This window comes from Ovis canadensis, chromosome 13 (assembly GCF_042477335.2).
Source record: "Ovis canadensis isolate MfBH-ARS-UI-01 breed Bighorn chromosome 13, ARS-UI_OviCan_v2, whole genome shotgun sequence".
Taxonomy (NCBI): domain Eukaryota; kingdom Metazoa; phylum Chordata; class Mammalia; order Artiodactyla; family Bovidae; genus Ovis; species Ovis canadensis.
Window position 1 is genome coordinate 56,805,068 of NC_091257.1, and position 14,538 is coordinate 56,819,605.

The 14,538-nt window shown below is 48.1% G+C and overlaps 1 pseudogene; it reads left to right on the forward strand.

The window, feature by feature from the left end:
• The first annotated feature begins 10,144 nt into the window (after positions 1–10,144).
• On the forward strand, positions 10,145–10,908 carry LOC138417859 (elongation factor 1-beta pseudogene; annotated as a pseudogene).
• The last annotated feature ends 3,630 nt before the right edge of the window (positions 10,909–14,538 follow it).

Consider the following 14,538-nt stretch of genomic DNA (forward strand, 5'->3'; position numbering starts at 1 on the left):
ACTCTCAGGAGACCTGCAGACCACACATCCGGCTCCCCAGAGAAGGGAGGGGACTGGACCCTCCCCCTTTTGCTCCCCCTACCCACGGGCACCCATGACTCTCGGCACTCTGGGTGGATGGTGAGGACCCAGCCCCCAAAGGGAGCACTCAGTGGAGAGCAGCAAACCTCCGAGTGACTAAGATGGGACACCAGCTCTCCTCAGAGCTTCCAGTAGGGTGTCGTGGGGATTGGGAACTCAGGGGCTTTCAGCCTCCACAAGGATAAAGCACTCATCTCAGACTCCAGTCAGAGAGCCCTCAGGGGGAGCTTCTTACGTTCTTTTTATTTTAATCAGATGTTTGCAAGAGTCCAGAGATGCTTTCTTAGAATCCACTGAGTTCTCCTTGTGCTCTTTAGTGTCTGTGGAGATCCATCCACCCACCCACCTATCTGTCCATCCACTCATCCAACCATCCACCCACCCATCCATCCATCCATCTTTTTATCCATCTATCCATCCACCTAACCATCCATCCACCCAGCCAATGTTGATTAAGGCCTTATTGTGTACTGGGCTGAGCACTGATATTCTAGGAGAAAACGCCTGCCTTCATAACCTTTGACATCCCTTGGAATGGACAGATTTAACATGTTGAGCAGTTTTAGCTGTGACAGGTACCTCGGGGTGTCAGGAGAAATCCTTGGGATGGACACTTGGGACAGGCTCCTCTGGGAAAGAATGACAGTGAAGCTGGAATTTAAAGGAGGAAAAGATGAGAGGGGAAATGGCATTCATGTGGGGGAACAGCATGTGCTAAGGCCCTGGGGTGGGAGGCCCATGACCTTGTTAAGGGAGTGAAGGAAGGGCGGTCCTACGAGAGCCTGAGGAATGGGAAGGAGGACGGGGGGAGGGGAGGAGCCCTGAGAGCTCAGTGACAACTTGACTTATATCTGAAATCCGTGGGGAAGCACTGAAGGGCTAAGACCTTCATGTGGCAGCCCCCCACCCTCTGTGCAGAGAGACCTGAATGGTGTGTGAGGACCACTCAGCAGGCAACCGTGGTTTCAGGCTGAGATGGAGCTATATTGTTCCCCTTTTCATAGAATTAGAGCAGTTATAAACATCTCTAAAAAATGAAAAATGAACAAAACTAAAGAACAAACTCTGTGCCACGTGTGAGCTACTGCACTGAGCCTCCTGGGTACACTATCCTACGTGTGTAAAATCATGTGAGGACACACTTCACCAGGGGTGGTTTGTGAGTTTCCAGCTGTTTAAAGGGACAGAACACATCTACCCCTGGTTCAAATCCCACTCTGCCCCTCAGGAGCTGTGTGGCTTTAGATGAGCTGTGGGACCTCTGTCCATGTATGAGAGTCCGTAGCAGTTCCTCACGTCTCCAGGGAGCTCTGTGAGGGCTCCGGGGGCTCTGTGAGGGCTCCGAGGGCTCTGTGAGGGCTCTGGGGGCTCACATCTGGGCAGGGGATTTCGGGGGAGGAGTCACTGTCCCACCAGTATGCTGATAAGCGTTGATCACCTAAACTTGCCTCTGGCTTTGGTGCCTTGGTTTGGATATTTGCTGGCTTTGGGGTGAGACCTAAGCTCCGCATCTCCAGAGGGCTGGGTTTCCTGGTCTGTAAGAGAGGGGAGATGGGAGTCCTGATGCCATCACCCCAGTGAGGAGTCCATTAGGGCAACAGAGAGACAGAGGTGCTGGCTAAAGTCCGACTCCACACCCCCCCCGCCCCCCACTGAGCAAAACTAAGCAGGAGGAAACCTGTTTCACTGGCTGCAGACAGGGAGTTTTTTCTTCAAAGACTCTCCCCTGCCCTTACCCCCACCCCTGCCCCTTAGCTGGTTCAGTTCAGTTCAGTTCAGTTGCTCAGTTGTGTCTGACTCTTTGCGACCCCATGAATCGCAGCACGCCAGGCCTCCCTGTCCATCACCATCTCCCGGAGTTCACTCAGACTCACGTCCATCGAGTCCATGATGCCATCCAGCCATCTCATCCTGGGTCGCCCCCTTCTCCTCCTGCCCCCAATCCCTCCCAGCATCACAGTCTTTTCCAATGAGTCAACACTTCGCATGAGGTGTCCAAAGTACTGGAGCTTCAGCTTCAGCATCATTCCTTCCAAAGAAATCCCAGGGCTGATCTCCTTCAGAATGGACTGTTTGGATCTCCTTGCAGTCCAAGGGACTCTCAAGAGTCTTCTCCAACACCACAGTTCAAACGCATCAATTCTTCAGCACTCAGCCATCTTCACAGTCCAACTCTCACATCCATACATGACCACAGGAAAAACCATAGCCTTGACTAGATGGACCTTAGTCGGCAAAGTAATGTCTCTGCTTTTGAATATACTATCTAGGTTGGTCATAACTTTCCTTCCAAGGAGTAAGCGTCTTTTAATTTCATGGCTGCAATCACCATCTGCAGTGATTTTGGAGCCCCCAAAAATGAAGTCTGACACTATTTCCACTGTTTCCCCATCTATCTGCCATGAAGTGATAGGAGCAGATGCCATGATATTAGTTTTCTGAATGTTGAGCTGTAAGCCAACTTTTTCACTCTCCTCTTTCATTTTCATCAAGAGGCTCTTTAGTTCCTCTTCACTTTCTGCCATAAGGGTGGTGTCATCTGCATATCTGAGGTTATTGATATTTCTCCCGGCAATCTTGATTCCAGCTTGTTCCAGTCCAGCATTTCTCATGATGTACTCTGCAAACCCACATTTCATAAATAGTGTCCTTTTGTAATGTATCATGCACAGTATTTACAGACAACTTGACTGGGCCGAGCATTGTTTTTAAGGCTAACTAGTACTCACTTCCCAGATCTGGCTTTGGCAGACAAAGTGGCTCATCAACATTTGGAAAGAAATAAACCAAGGAAAGGGTACGGGGCTTGGGGCAGATTCTGTCTCCAGGAGAGCTCAGCGTGGGACGCAAGCCTGTAAACCCTGCTCACACAGCTGGGTTGGCAATTTTCAAGATCTCTTTAGCATTTACAACACTCTCAGTGGTTCCAATAAATGGCATAGAGTTTTGCCCTATTTAGACAATACAGTTTTATGGAAATAAAGATGTCTATATGTCCCACAATCAAGGTTCAATTCTTCATGAAAAAAAGCAAGCATATAACAGTCATTAGAAAACAGTGAAGTCAGACAGAGAAAAAGAAATTTGTATATTAACACATATATGTAGAATCTAGAAAAATGGTACAGATGAACAGATTTGCAAACAGAAATAGAGACACAGACATAGAGAACAAATATATGGGAACCAAGAGGGAAAGGGGTTGAAGAGATGAATTGGGAGACTGTATTGACACATACGCACTACAGATACTATACATAAAACAGGTAACTAATGAGAACCTACTACACAGCACAGGGAACTCTACTTGGTGCTCTGTGGTTACCTAAATGGGAAGGAAATCCAAAAAAGATGGAAACCTGAATGCAGGAAAAGAAGCAAAAGTTAGAATCAGACATGGAACAACGGGCTGGTTCAAAACTGGAAAAGGAGTATGTCAAGTATTGTCACCCTGTTTACTTAATTTATATGCAGAGTCCATCACAGGAAATGCTGGGCTGGATGACTCACAAGGTGGAATCAAGATTGCCAGGAGAAATACCAACAACCTCAGATATGCAGATGATACCACTCCAATGGCAGAAAGTGAAGAGGAAATAAACAGCCTCTTGAAGGTGAAAGAGGAGAGGGAAAAAGCCGGCTTAAAACTCAACATTCAAAAAATGAAGATCATGGTATCCAGTCCTATTACTTCATGGCAAACAGATGGGCAAAAAGTGGAAACAGTGTCAGGTTTCATTTTCTTGGGCTCCAAAATCAATGCAGACAGTGACTACAGCCACAAAATTAAAAGACACTTGCTCCTTGAAAGAATATCTATGACAAACCTAGACAGTGTATTAAAAAGCAGAGATGTCACTTTGCCTACAAAGGTCCATCTAGTCAAAACTACGGTTTTTCCAGTAGTCATGTATGGATGTGAGAGTTGGACTATAAAGAAAGCTGAGTGCCAAAGAACTGATACTTTTGAACTGTGGTGTTGGAGAAGACTCTTGAGAGTCCCTTGGACTGCAAGGAGATCCAACCAGTCCACCGTAAAGGAAATCAGTCCTGAATATTCATTGGAAGAACTGATGCTGAAGCTGGAGCTCCAATACTTTGACCATCTGATGCGAAGAGCCACCTCATTGGAAAAGACCCTAATGCTGGGAAAGATTGAAGGCAGGAAGAAAAGAGGATGACAGAGGATGAGATAGTTGGATGGCATTGCCAACTCCACAGACATGAGTTTGAGTAAACTCAGGGACACAGGACAAGGAAGCCTGGTGTGCTGCCATTCATGGAGTTGCAAAGAGTCAGACACGATTTAGCAACTAACCAACAACAGCATATAACACATATACACACAGTTATAGAAAAGGAACAGAGAAAAAATACCAAAAAGAATAAAAACTTTTCCCTAACAACCCAGTGACATGGGTACTGATGTGACCATCATCCTCATTTTCCAGCTGGGAAAGCTTAAAGTGGTTAGGAACTTGTCTAGCTGGTAAGGAGTACAGACAGAACTTGAATCTAGGCCAACTGACTCCAGTCGAGGTACAGATGGCCCAGAGTGTGCAGAGAGCCCTCTCAATTTCTGGTGGATTCAGCTTCTATGGCTACCCTGAGCCTAGATTCACATGCCCAAGTTTGGGCCCATTTGTTTAATTTTATCTGTCTGGTGTCTGTTTCTGTGATTATGGTTTCAGTGTGTCTGCCCTCTGATGCCCTCTTGCAACACCTACCATCTTACTTGGGTTTCTCTTACCTTGGACATGGGGTATCTCCTCAACAGCCACCCCTCCTGACCTTGAACACGGAGTATCGCCTCTCGGCCCTCCTGCTCCCACCCAGCCGCCGCTCCTTGGTCGTGGAGTTGCTGGCATATTGAGTGCAGCATTTTCACAGCATCATCTTTCAGGATTTGAAATAGTTCAACTGGAATTCCATCACCTCTGCTAGCTTTGTTTGTAGTGATGCTTTCTAAGGCCCACTTGACTTCACATTCCAGGATGTCTGGCTCTAGGTGAGTGATTACACCATCATGATTATCTTGGTCTTGAAGATCTTTCCTGTACAGTTCTTCTGTGTATTCTCGCCACCTTTTCTTAATATCTTCTGCTTCTGTTAGGTCCATACCATTTCTGTCCTTTATCAAACCCATCTTTGCATGAAATGTTCCCTTGGTGTCTCTAATTTTCTTGAAGAGATCTCTCGATTTTCCCATTCTATTGTTTTCCTCTATTTCTTTGCACTGATCGCTGAGGAAGGCTTTCTTATCCCTCCTTGCTATTCTTTGGAACTCTGCATTCAGAGTTTTTCCTTTTCTCCTTTGCTTTTTGCTTTTCTTCTCTTCACAGCTATTTGTAAGGCCTCCCCAGACAGCCATTTTGCTTTTTTGCATTTCTTTTCCATGGGGATGGTCTTGATCCCTGTCTCCTGTACAATGTCATGAACCTCATTCCATAGTTCATCAGGCACTCTATCTATCAGATCTAGTCCCTAAATCTATCCCTCACTTCTACTGTATAATCATAAGGGATTTGATTTGGGTCATACCTGAATGGTCTAGTGGTTTTCCCTACTTTCTTCAATTTAAGTCTGAATTTGGCAATAAGGAGTTCATGATCTGAGCCACAGTAAAACATCTATTTCTGCTTTATTGACTATGCCAAAGCCTTTGACTGTGTGGATCACAATAAACTGTGGAAAATTCTGAAAGAGATGGGAATACCAGACCACCTGACCTGCCTCTTGAGAAACCTATATGCAGGTCAGGAAGCAACAGTTAGAACTGGACATGGAACAACAGACTGGTTCCAAATAAGAAAAGGAGTACATCAAGGCTATATATTGTCACTCTGCTTATTTAACTTATATGCAGGGTACATCATGAGAAACGCTGGGCTGGAAGAAGCACAAGCTGGAATCAAGAGTGCCGGGAGAAATATCAATACCCTCAGATATGCAGATGACACCACCCTTATGGCAGAAAGTAAAGAGGAACTAAAGAGCCTCTTGATGAAAGTGAAAGAGGAGAGTGAAAAAGTTGGCTTAAACCTCGGCATTCAGAAAACTAATATCATGGCATCTGCTCCCATCACTTCATGGCAGATAGATGGGGAAACAGTGGAAATAGTGTCAGACTTCATTTTTGGGGGCTCCAAAATCACTGCAGATGGTGATTGCAGCCATGAAATTAAAAGACGCTTACTCCTTGGAAGGAAAGTTATGACCAACCTAGATAACATATTCAAAAGCAGAAACCTTTGCCAACAAAAGTCCGTCTAGTCAAGGCTCTGGTTTTTCCAGTGGTCATGTATGGATGTGAGAATGGGACTGTGAAGAAAGCTGAGCGTCAAAGAATTGATGCTTTTGAACTGAGGTGTTGGAAAAGCTCTTGAGAGTCCCTTGGACTGCAAGGAGATCCAACCAGTCCATCCTGGAGGAGATCAGTCCTGGGTGTTCATTGGAAGGACTGATGTTCAAGCTGAAACTCCAATACTTTGGCCACCTCATGTGAAGAGTTGACTCATTGGAAAAGACTGTGATACTGGGAGGGATTGGGGGCAGGAGGAGAAGGGAACAACAGAGGATGAGATGGCTGGATGGCATTACCGACTTGATCGACTTGAGTTTGAGTGAACGCTGGGAGTTGGTGATGGACAGGGAGGCCTGGCATGCTGTGATTCGTGGGGTTGCAGAGAGTCGGACACGACTGAGCGACTGAACTAACTAACTGGTGTCTGTTTTATCATCACCTTTCATTTCCCAAAAGAGTTCTGAATTACATCTCTGAATTACAATTCTGAATTACATGAAATGATGAATCACAGCATCCACGCCCTACCTGTTTCCAGCACAGCCTGGGACATTCATTGCAGGAAACATCCCTGGTAATTTCCTCTGAGTGTCCTGGTTTCTCTTATCTTGCTTCTCTAGTGCTCTTTAGAAGATCACAGCTAGAAAGTGTTCTGGTCCCTAGATCTGGGAACAGTAACAGTGCCCTCAGACCTCTCCTGTAATGTTTGATGTCTCCCGAAGTAGGGGTCCCACTGCCAGTCAGTGCAAAGAGGCCACAGCAAAGCCTCATCCCAACTTCCAGATGTTGACCTGTTTATCCAAAGAAGGAGCATCACGGGCTCCAAGTTGGGTCCGGCTCTTCAGTTCAGTTTAGTTCAGTCACTGAGTTGTGTCCAACCCTTTGTGACCCCATGGATTGTAGCACACCAGGCTCCCCTGTCCATCACCAACTCACAAACCTTGCTCAAATGCATGTCCATCAAGTCGGTGATGCCATCCAACCATCTCATCCTCTGTCACCCGCCCTTCTCCAAATGAGTCAGTTCGTCGCATCCAAAGTATTTTCAGCTTCACATCAGTCCTTCCAGTGAATATTCAAGACTGATTTCCTTTAGGATGGACTGGTTGGATCTCTTTGCTGTCCAAGAGACTCTCAAGAGTCTTCAACACCACATTTCAAAAGTGTCAGTTCTTTGGTGCTCAGCTTTTTTTATAGTCCAACTCTCACATCCACACATGACTACTGGAAAAACCATAGCTTTGACTACGGTTGGTCATATTTTGACTATGATGGACTTTTGTTGGCAAAGTAATATCTCTGCTTTTTAATATGCTGTCTAGTTTGGTCATAGCTTTTCTTCCAAGGAGCAAGTACCTTTTAATTTCATGGCTGTAGTCACCATCTACAGTGATTTTGGAACCTAAGAAAATAAAATCTCTCACTCTTTCCATTGTTTCCCCATCTATTTGCCATGAAGTGATGGGACCAGATGTCATGATATTAGTTTTCTGAATGCTGAATTTTAAGCCAACTTTTTCACTTTCCTCTTTCACTTTCATCAAAAGGCTTTTCATTTCCCCTTCACTTTCTGCCATAAGGGTGGTGTGATCTGCATATCATGTCTGAGGTTATTGATATTTCTCCCGGCAATCTTGATTCAAGCTTGTGCTTCATCCAGCCCGGCATTTCAGCAATGATATATTCTGCATAGAAGTTAAATAAGCAGGCTGACAATATACAGCCTTGACATACTCCTTTCCCAATTTGGAACCAGTCTGTTGTTGCATGTCAGGTTCTAACTGTTACTACTTGACTTGCGTACAGATTTCTCAAGAGGCAGGTCAGGTAGTCTGGTATTCCCATTTCTAGAAGTCCAGCTCTTAGACAATTTTTATTAGCCCCATCATGTCAGTAAAAATGTGAATTCATTATCAATATTTAGGAAGTGTAAGATTTTATGTGAAGATTTGGATTTCTGGCTTCTTTTGAAAAATAGCCTCTGGTGATGGTGACCCCGCCCTGACATGGAAATCAGTGGCCCTGCCAGTGCCCCTGGAGGCTGCCCAGCTGACTCCTATATCACTGGGGAACTTAGTGTCACTGATTATCCACCCAGTGCCCCACCTGCATCTGAAGCCATGATAGTAGTTCAGCTGAAAGTTACCTGGGGTCTATCAAGATCTGTGTGCATTTCTCTCTGTATAAAGTGAGCTGTGGGGAAGATGCTCTCTCTCCTTCTTCCTAAGACAAGTTCACCTGTGTACCTGTCGGCAATAAGCATCAAGAGATATCAGAAACTCGTTGATCCAGGTCTAAGCCAATGATGGCAAGTCCACCCCATGGCCAGCACCTGGACCAGGGCAGACATGTGACACAGGCCGTCCACGTGGGTTGAGGCAGAATGCTGGATGCTTGGGGAAACTTCTCCTCGCCCTCAAGCAGAGACATGAGAAATAGACACCCCATACTTGGTATGGTCTTCCGGATGCTGGTTTGCAAAGCTGATGGAGTCTGGATGAGCGGACACACTCAGAGGAGCAGAGCATGAAGATGAAAGGAGGCTGACCCTAAAGTCACCCTGCCAAGACTTCTTATTTGACATTATTAGCATTTTTATCATAGGATGGATGATTTACATTATTGTTCCAGTTTCAAGTGTCCGATACAGTGATTTAAGATTTTTATAGATTATACTTCAAGGTACTGTAAAATATCGGCTATATTGTACAGCACAGGGAATTATTAGCATTTTTGTTTGACTTGTTGGCTATTACTTGCAGCCAGTGGCATTCTTTCCAGACTTTGGGCTCTAAAGATTTTACTCTGTGGGACAAGACCTGACCCAGGGGCCTCAGAAGTCCTCCCAGGTCTGCAGGCCTTTGGTCTGTTTGCAGAACCACATTCCCACACAACAGTTCTAGGGGTCTGGGACTTCCCTGGTGGTTAAGATCTCATCTTCCAATGCAGGGGATGTGGGTTCAATCCCTTGTTGGGAAACTAAGATCCCACGTGCCTCACGACCAGAAATAGATAAATAAATAAAACAGAAGCAATACTGGGACAAATTCAATACAGCTTTTTTTTTAATGGTCCATATCAAATAAATCTTAAAAAAGAATTCTAGGGGCCAACCACTGCCTCTCCCCTCCTCCCCCCTCAACTCCATAGTGGAAGAGAGAAAAGGCTTCAGGTTGGGCTCTTTCTGGGGAAAGAGTTGGCCTCCTTGCCTGGTGCTGACTGGGAAGGAGGTGGGGTGGGGGGCCCCCTGCAGAGCCCAGGACAGCAGCAACAAAACTCTGGGGAGACTGGCTTTTCCTCGTCCAAACCCCAGCAGCCTGCCGGTACCTCAAGCGCAGCAGGTGCCCTGAGGGGGCAGAGGGGAGACACACCCGAGCCAGCTCGTCCCACAAGCTTGCCCTCACCCTTCTCTTCCCATGGGAACCTTGTGGGCGGCAGAAAGGAGGAGGAGACTCAGGGCACTCTGGGCCCCAACATGCAGAACCCTATCTAGACCCACACGGGGAGCAGCCTCTTCGTTGCCTGCTTGGGATCACACGTGACAACCTCACAGCACCCAGAATGGAGGTGGTTCCACCGGTTTCCTAGAACAGGCTGCAGCCAGGAGCCCAGGGGCTGCCAGCATTTCACCTAAGTGATTCAGCAAGTGTGCTTTTACGCCGGGTGTTTTAAAAGCAGAGTGATTCTGTTGTGTTAATAATTCATCTCTGACCTTTTTTCTCTTAGCGCTGGGTGCTGACCAGTTGCATGCCTCTTTTTCTTCGCTGCCTCCCAGTTCTAGATTAGCCGTGGCCATGGGTTTTGGAGACTTGAAAAGCCCTGCTGGCCTCCAGGTGCTCAACGACTACTTGGTGGACAAGGGTTACGTAGAGGGGTGCGTGCCATCACAAGCAGATGTGGCAGTATTTGAAGCCGTCTCCGGCCCACCACCTGCCGACTTGTGTCATGACCTCCATTGGTATAATCACATCAAATCTTATGAGAAGGAAAAGGCAAGCCTGCCAGGAGTGAAGAAAGCTTTGGGCAAGTACGACCTTACTAATGTGGAAGACACCACAGAAAGTGGAGCTGCAGGTAGTAAAGATGATGATGACATTGATCTCTTTGGATCTGATGAGGAGGAGGAAAGTGAAGAAGCCAAGAAGCTAAGAGGAGAATGCCTTGCCCAGTATGAGTCAAAGAAAGCCAAAAATCCGGCACTTGTCGCTGGTCTTCCATCTTATTAGACGTGAAACCTTGGGACGATGAGACCGATATGGCAAAACTAGAGGAGTGCATCAGAAACATTCAAGCGGACGGCTTGGTCTGGGGCTCTTCTAAACTAGGTCCAGTTGGGTATGGCATTAAAAAACTTCAAATACAGTGTGTAGTTGAAGACGACAAAGTTGGGACAGACATGCTGGAGGAGCAGATCATTGCTTTCAATGAGTATATACAGTCTATGGATGTGGCTGCATTCAACAAGATCTAAAATCCATCATGGATCAGTGCCCTTAAATAAAAGTTTGAAAGACAAATAATAATAATAATTCATCTCTGAGCCCCCCACCAAATTTTGAAAATGAAATGAAAGTCACTAAGTTGTGTCCAACTCTTTGTGACCCCGTGGACTATACAGTCCATGGAATTCTCCAGGCCAGAATTGTAGAGTGGGTAGCCTTTCTCTTCTCCAGGGGATCTTCCCATCCCAGGGATCGAACCCAGGTCTCCTGCATTATAGGCAAATTCTTTACCAGCTGAGCCACCAGGGAAGCTCAAAAATACTGGAGTGCATAGCCTATCCCTTCTCAAGGAGATCTTTTCAACTCAGGAATCGAACTGGGGTCTCCTGCACTGTAGGTGGATTCTTTACCAACTGAGCTATCAGGGAAGCCACCAAATTTAAAATGGTGACCAATTTTTAGGAATTAGATTGTCACACTGCAAAAGCAGCTGGTTCCACAGAATTCGGTAAAACAAACTTATTTTGATTTAACTCAGAGTTTCTAGTTATGAGTGTTGGGGTGCAGAAATATAGGTATTTCCTTCACTAGGAAACTGCATACTCGAGGTATCAGTGCAGCTTCATAGAGGACATGCAGATTTTCCCTGATAGAGGTTTACTGTTGTGTTCTCCTCCCTGATCCTCCAAGACACAGTGGGTAGCAGACTTCACTCAGGTCAATACATCCTCAGGTCTAGGAGTCTGAATCAGCCCAGTCACAGGCACCCAGGGCACTCCACACTGCCCCCACCCCCGCCCTCAAAGACCTTGCAGGGCAACCCCTACCCCCACCCTAGATGATTCTGCTGGCCTTCCTACCACAGACAGGCTGAGATGAATAAGAGCAACCCTCTCAGAACCAGGTTGTCTTGCCCAAGTTCACACATGGAGTGGTGATAGAGCAGGCAGGGTGAGGGAGGAGATGGGAGTGATGGAGGAGGCAGGAGGGATGGAGGAGAGGGGAGCGATGGGGGAGACGGGAGTGATGGAGGGGACGGGAGCGATGGGAGAGATGGGAGCGATGGAGGAGATGGGAGTGATGGGGGAAATGGGAGTGATGGAGGGGATGGGAGTGATGGAGGAGATGGGAGTGATGGAGGAGATGGGAGTGATGGGGGAGATGGGAGTGATGGAGGAGATGGGAGTGATGGGGGAGATGGGAGTGATGGGGGAGATGGGAGTGATGGGGGAGATGGGAGTGATGGAGGAGATGGGAGTGATGGGGGAGACGGGAGTGATGGAGTGGATGGGAGTGATGGAGGAGGTAGGAGTGATGGAGGGGATGGGAGTGATGGAGGGGATGGGAGTGATGGAGGAGGCAGGAGTGATGGAGGGGACGGGAGTGATGGAGGGGATGGGAGTGATGGAGGAGGCAGGAGTGATGGAGGGGATGGGAGTGATGGGGGAGATGGGAGTGATGGAGGAGATGGGAGTGATGGAGGAGACGGGAGTGATGGAGGAGGCGGGAGTGATGGAGGGGACGGGAGTGATGGAGGGGATGGGAGTGATGGGGGAGATGGGAGTGATGGGGGAGATGGGAGTGATGGAGGGGATGGGAGTGATGGAGGGGATGGGAGTGATGGAGGAGACGGGAGTGATGGAGGGGATGGGAGTGATGGAGGAGGTAGGAGTGATGGAGGAGATGGGAGTGATGGGGGAGACGGGAGTGATGGGGGAGACGGGAGTGATGGAGTGGATGGGAGTGATGGAGGAGATGGGAGTGATGGAGGAGATGGGAGTGATGGAGGAGGTAGGAGTGATGGGGGAGATGGGAGTGATGGGGGAGACGGGAGTGATGGAGTGGATGGGAGTGATGGAGGAGGTAGGAGTGATGGAAGGGATGGGAGTGATGGGGGAGATGGGAGTGATGGAGGAGGCAGGAGTGATGGAGGGGATGGGAGTGATGGGGGAGATGGGAGTGATGGAGGAGACGGGAGTGATGGAGGGGATGGGAGTGATGGAGGGGACGGGAGTGATAGAGGGGATGGGAGTGATGGAGGAGACGGGAGTGATGGAGGAGGCAGGAGTGATGGAGGGGACGGGAGTGATGGAGGGGATGGGAGTGATGGGGGAGATGGGAGTGATGGAGGAGATGGGAGTGATGGAGGGGATGGGAGTGATGGAGGAGACGGGAGTGATGGGGGAGACGGGAGCTATGGGGGAGATGGGAGTGATGGAGGGGACGGGAGTGATGGAGGGGACGGGAGCGATGGGGGAGATGGGAGCGATGGGGGAGACGGGAGCTATGGGGGAGATGGGAGTGATGGAGGGGACGGGAGTGATGGAGGGGACGGGAGTGATGGAGGGGATGGGAGTGATGGGGGAGATGGGAGTGATGGAGGAGACGGGAGTGATGGGGGAGATGGGAGTGATGGAGGGGACGGGAGTGATGGGGGAGACGGGAGTGATGGAGGAGACAGGAGTGATGGGGGAGACGGGAGTGATGGAGGGGATGGGAGTGATGGAGGAGGCAGGAGTGATGGAGGGGACGGGAGTGACGGGGGAGGCAGGGCTGGTGGGGGAGGTAAGGGTGATGAAGGAGTAGGATTCTCACCTAGACTTGGGAGTGGGGTGAGTAGGAACACTGGGTGACACTGTTATCTATTTTAACCAGTTGAAACACAAATCAGTGGAGATCAGCAGGAAAAGGCAGCCACACCACAGTCCTTTGCTTTCTCTGGGCCACATTCCTTTGAGACAGCTGCACTAATTCCGTGTTCACATGATAACCTATACACACACGTGGCAGGCTGATTCCTAGTGGCCCCAAACTACTAACAACCCAAATATCCTTCAATGAATAAATGGTTTAAGGAACTGTGGGCTTACAATACCTTGAATAATACTTTGTAGTAACAAGGTAAAAACTACTGACACACACACAGCAATCCCCAGAGACTGAAAACAGCCAGGCCCAACGGTGGCATGTTGTGAGGTTCCACGTGTAGATAACCTTGAAATGACAAAAAGGTGGGCAGTGAGGAACAGATTGCTGGCTCCAGAGGTCAAAGAGGGGAGGGGCTGTGAAAAGAGCTCGAGGTGTCCTTGTGATGCTGGAAAGACTCAGGTGCTGACTGCAGAGGGTCAGAATCCTTCTGTGACTTGTCCTCTCATTCAGCAGGATGCAGTCACAGGGGAAATGACCCAGATGAGGACTCCAGGAGTCTTCTGTATTGTTTCTTATAAACTGCATGTTAATCCATAAGGATCTCAAAATTAAAGGTATAATTAAAAGAAAGGAGAGTGTCTTGGTCACGAATTTTTCTTCACCTCCAAGAGCATTGGACCAAAGGAGCTCCATCTCCCACTAGCCTCAGGGAAGACAAACCCACCCACACAGTTCCTCTGGCTTATGTGCTGGGTCTTAGGAGCCAAGGCTACATTTGTCCCCTGGCTTTAAGGCTGCAACCTTCAGAAGGACCAGGGATAAGGCCGTGGGAAAGTGTAGACCCGCCCCTGCACGGGGCTGGTAGGGAGCCATCATATGGGGTTGTGTAACCACTATAGGGACCAGAGAGCAGCAGGGCCTCCATCAAAGAAGATGCCCACTTGTCAGTCCCAACACCGCTCCCCAGAGACTGTCTCCAAAAGGTTCCATCCAAGTGGTAACACTCTACAGGGACTAAATAGCTTACTGTCTTCTAATATCCAGGGTCCCCAGCATTTCCTA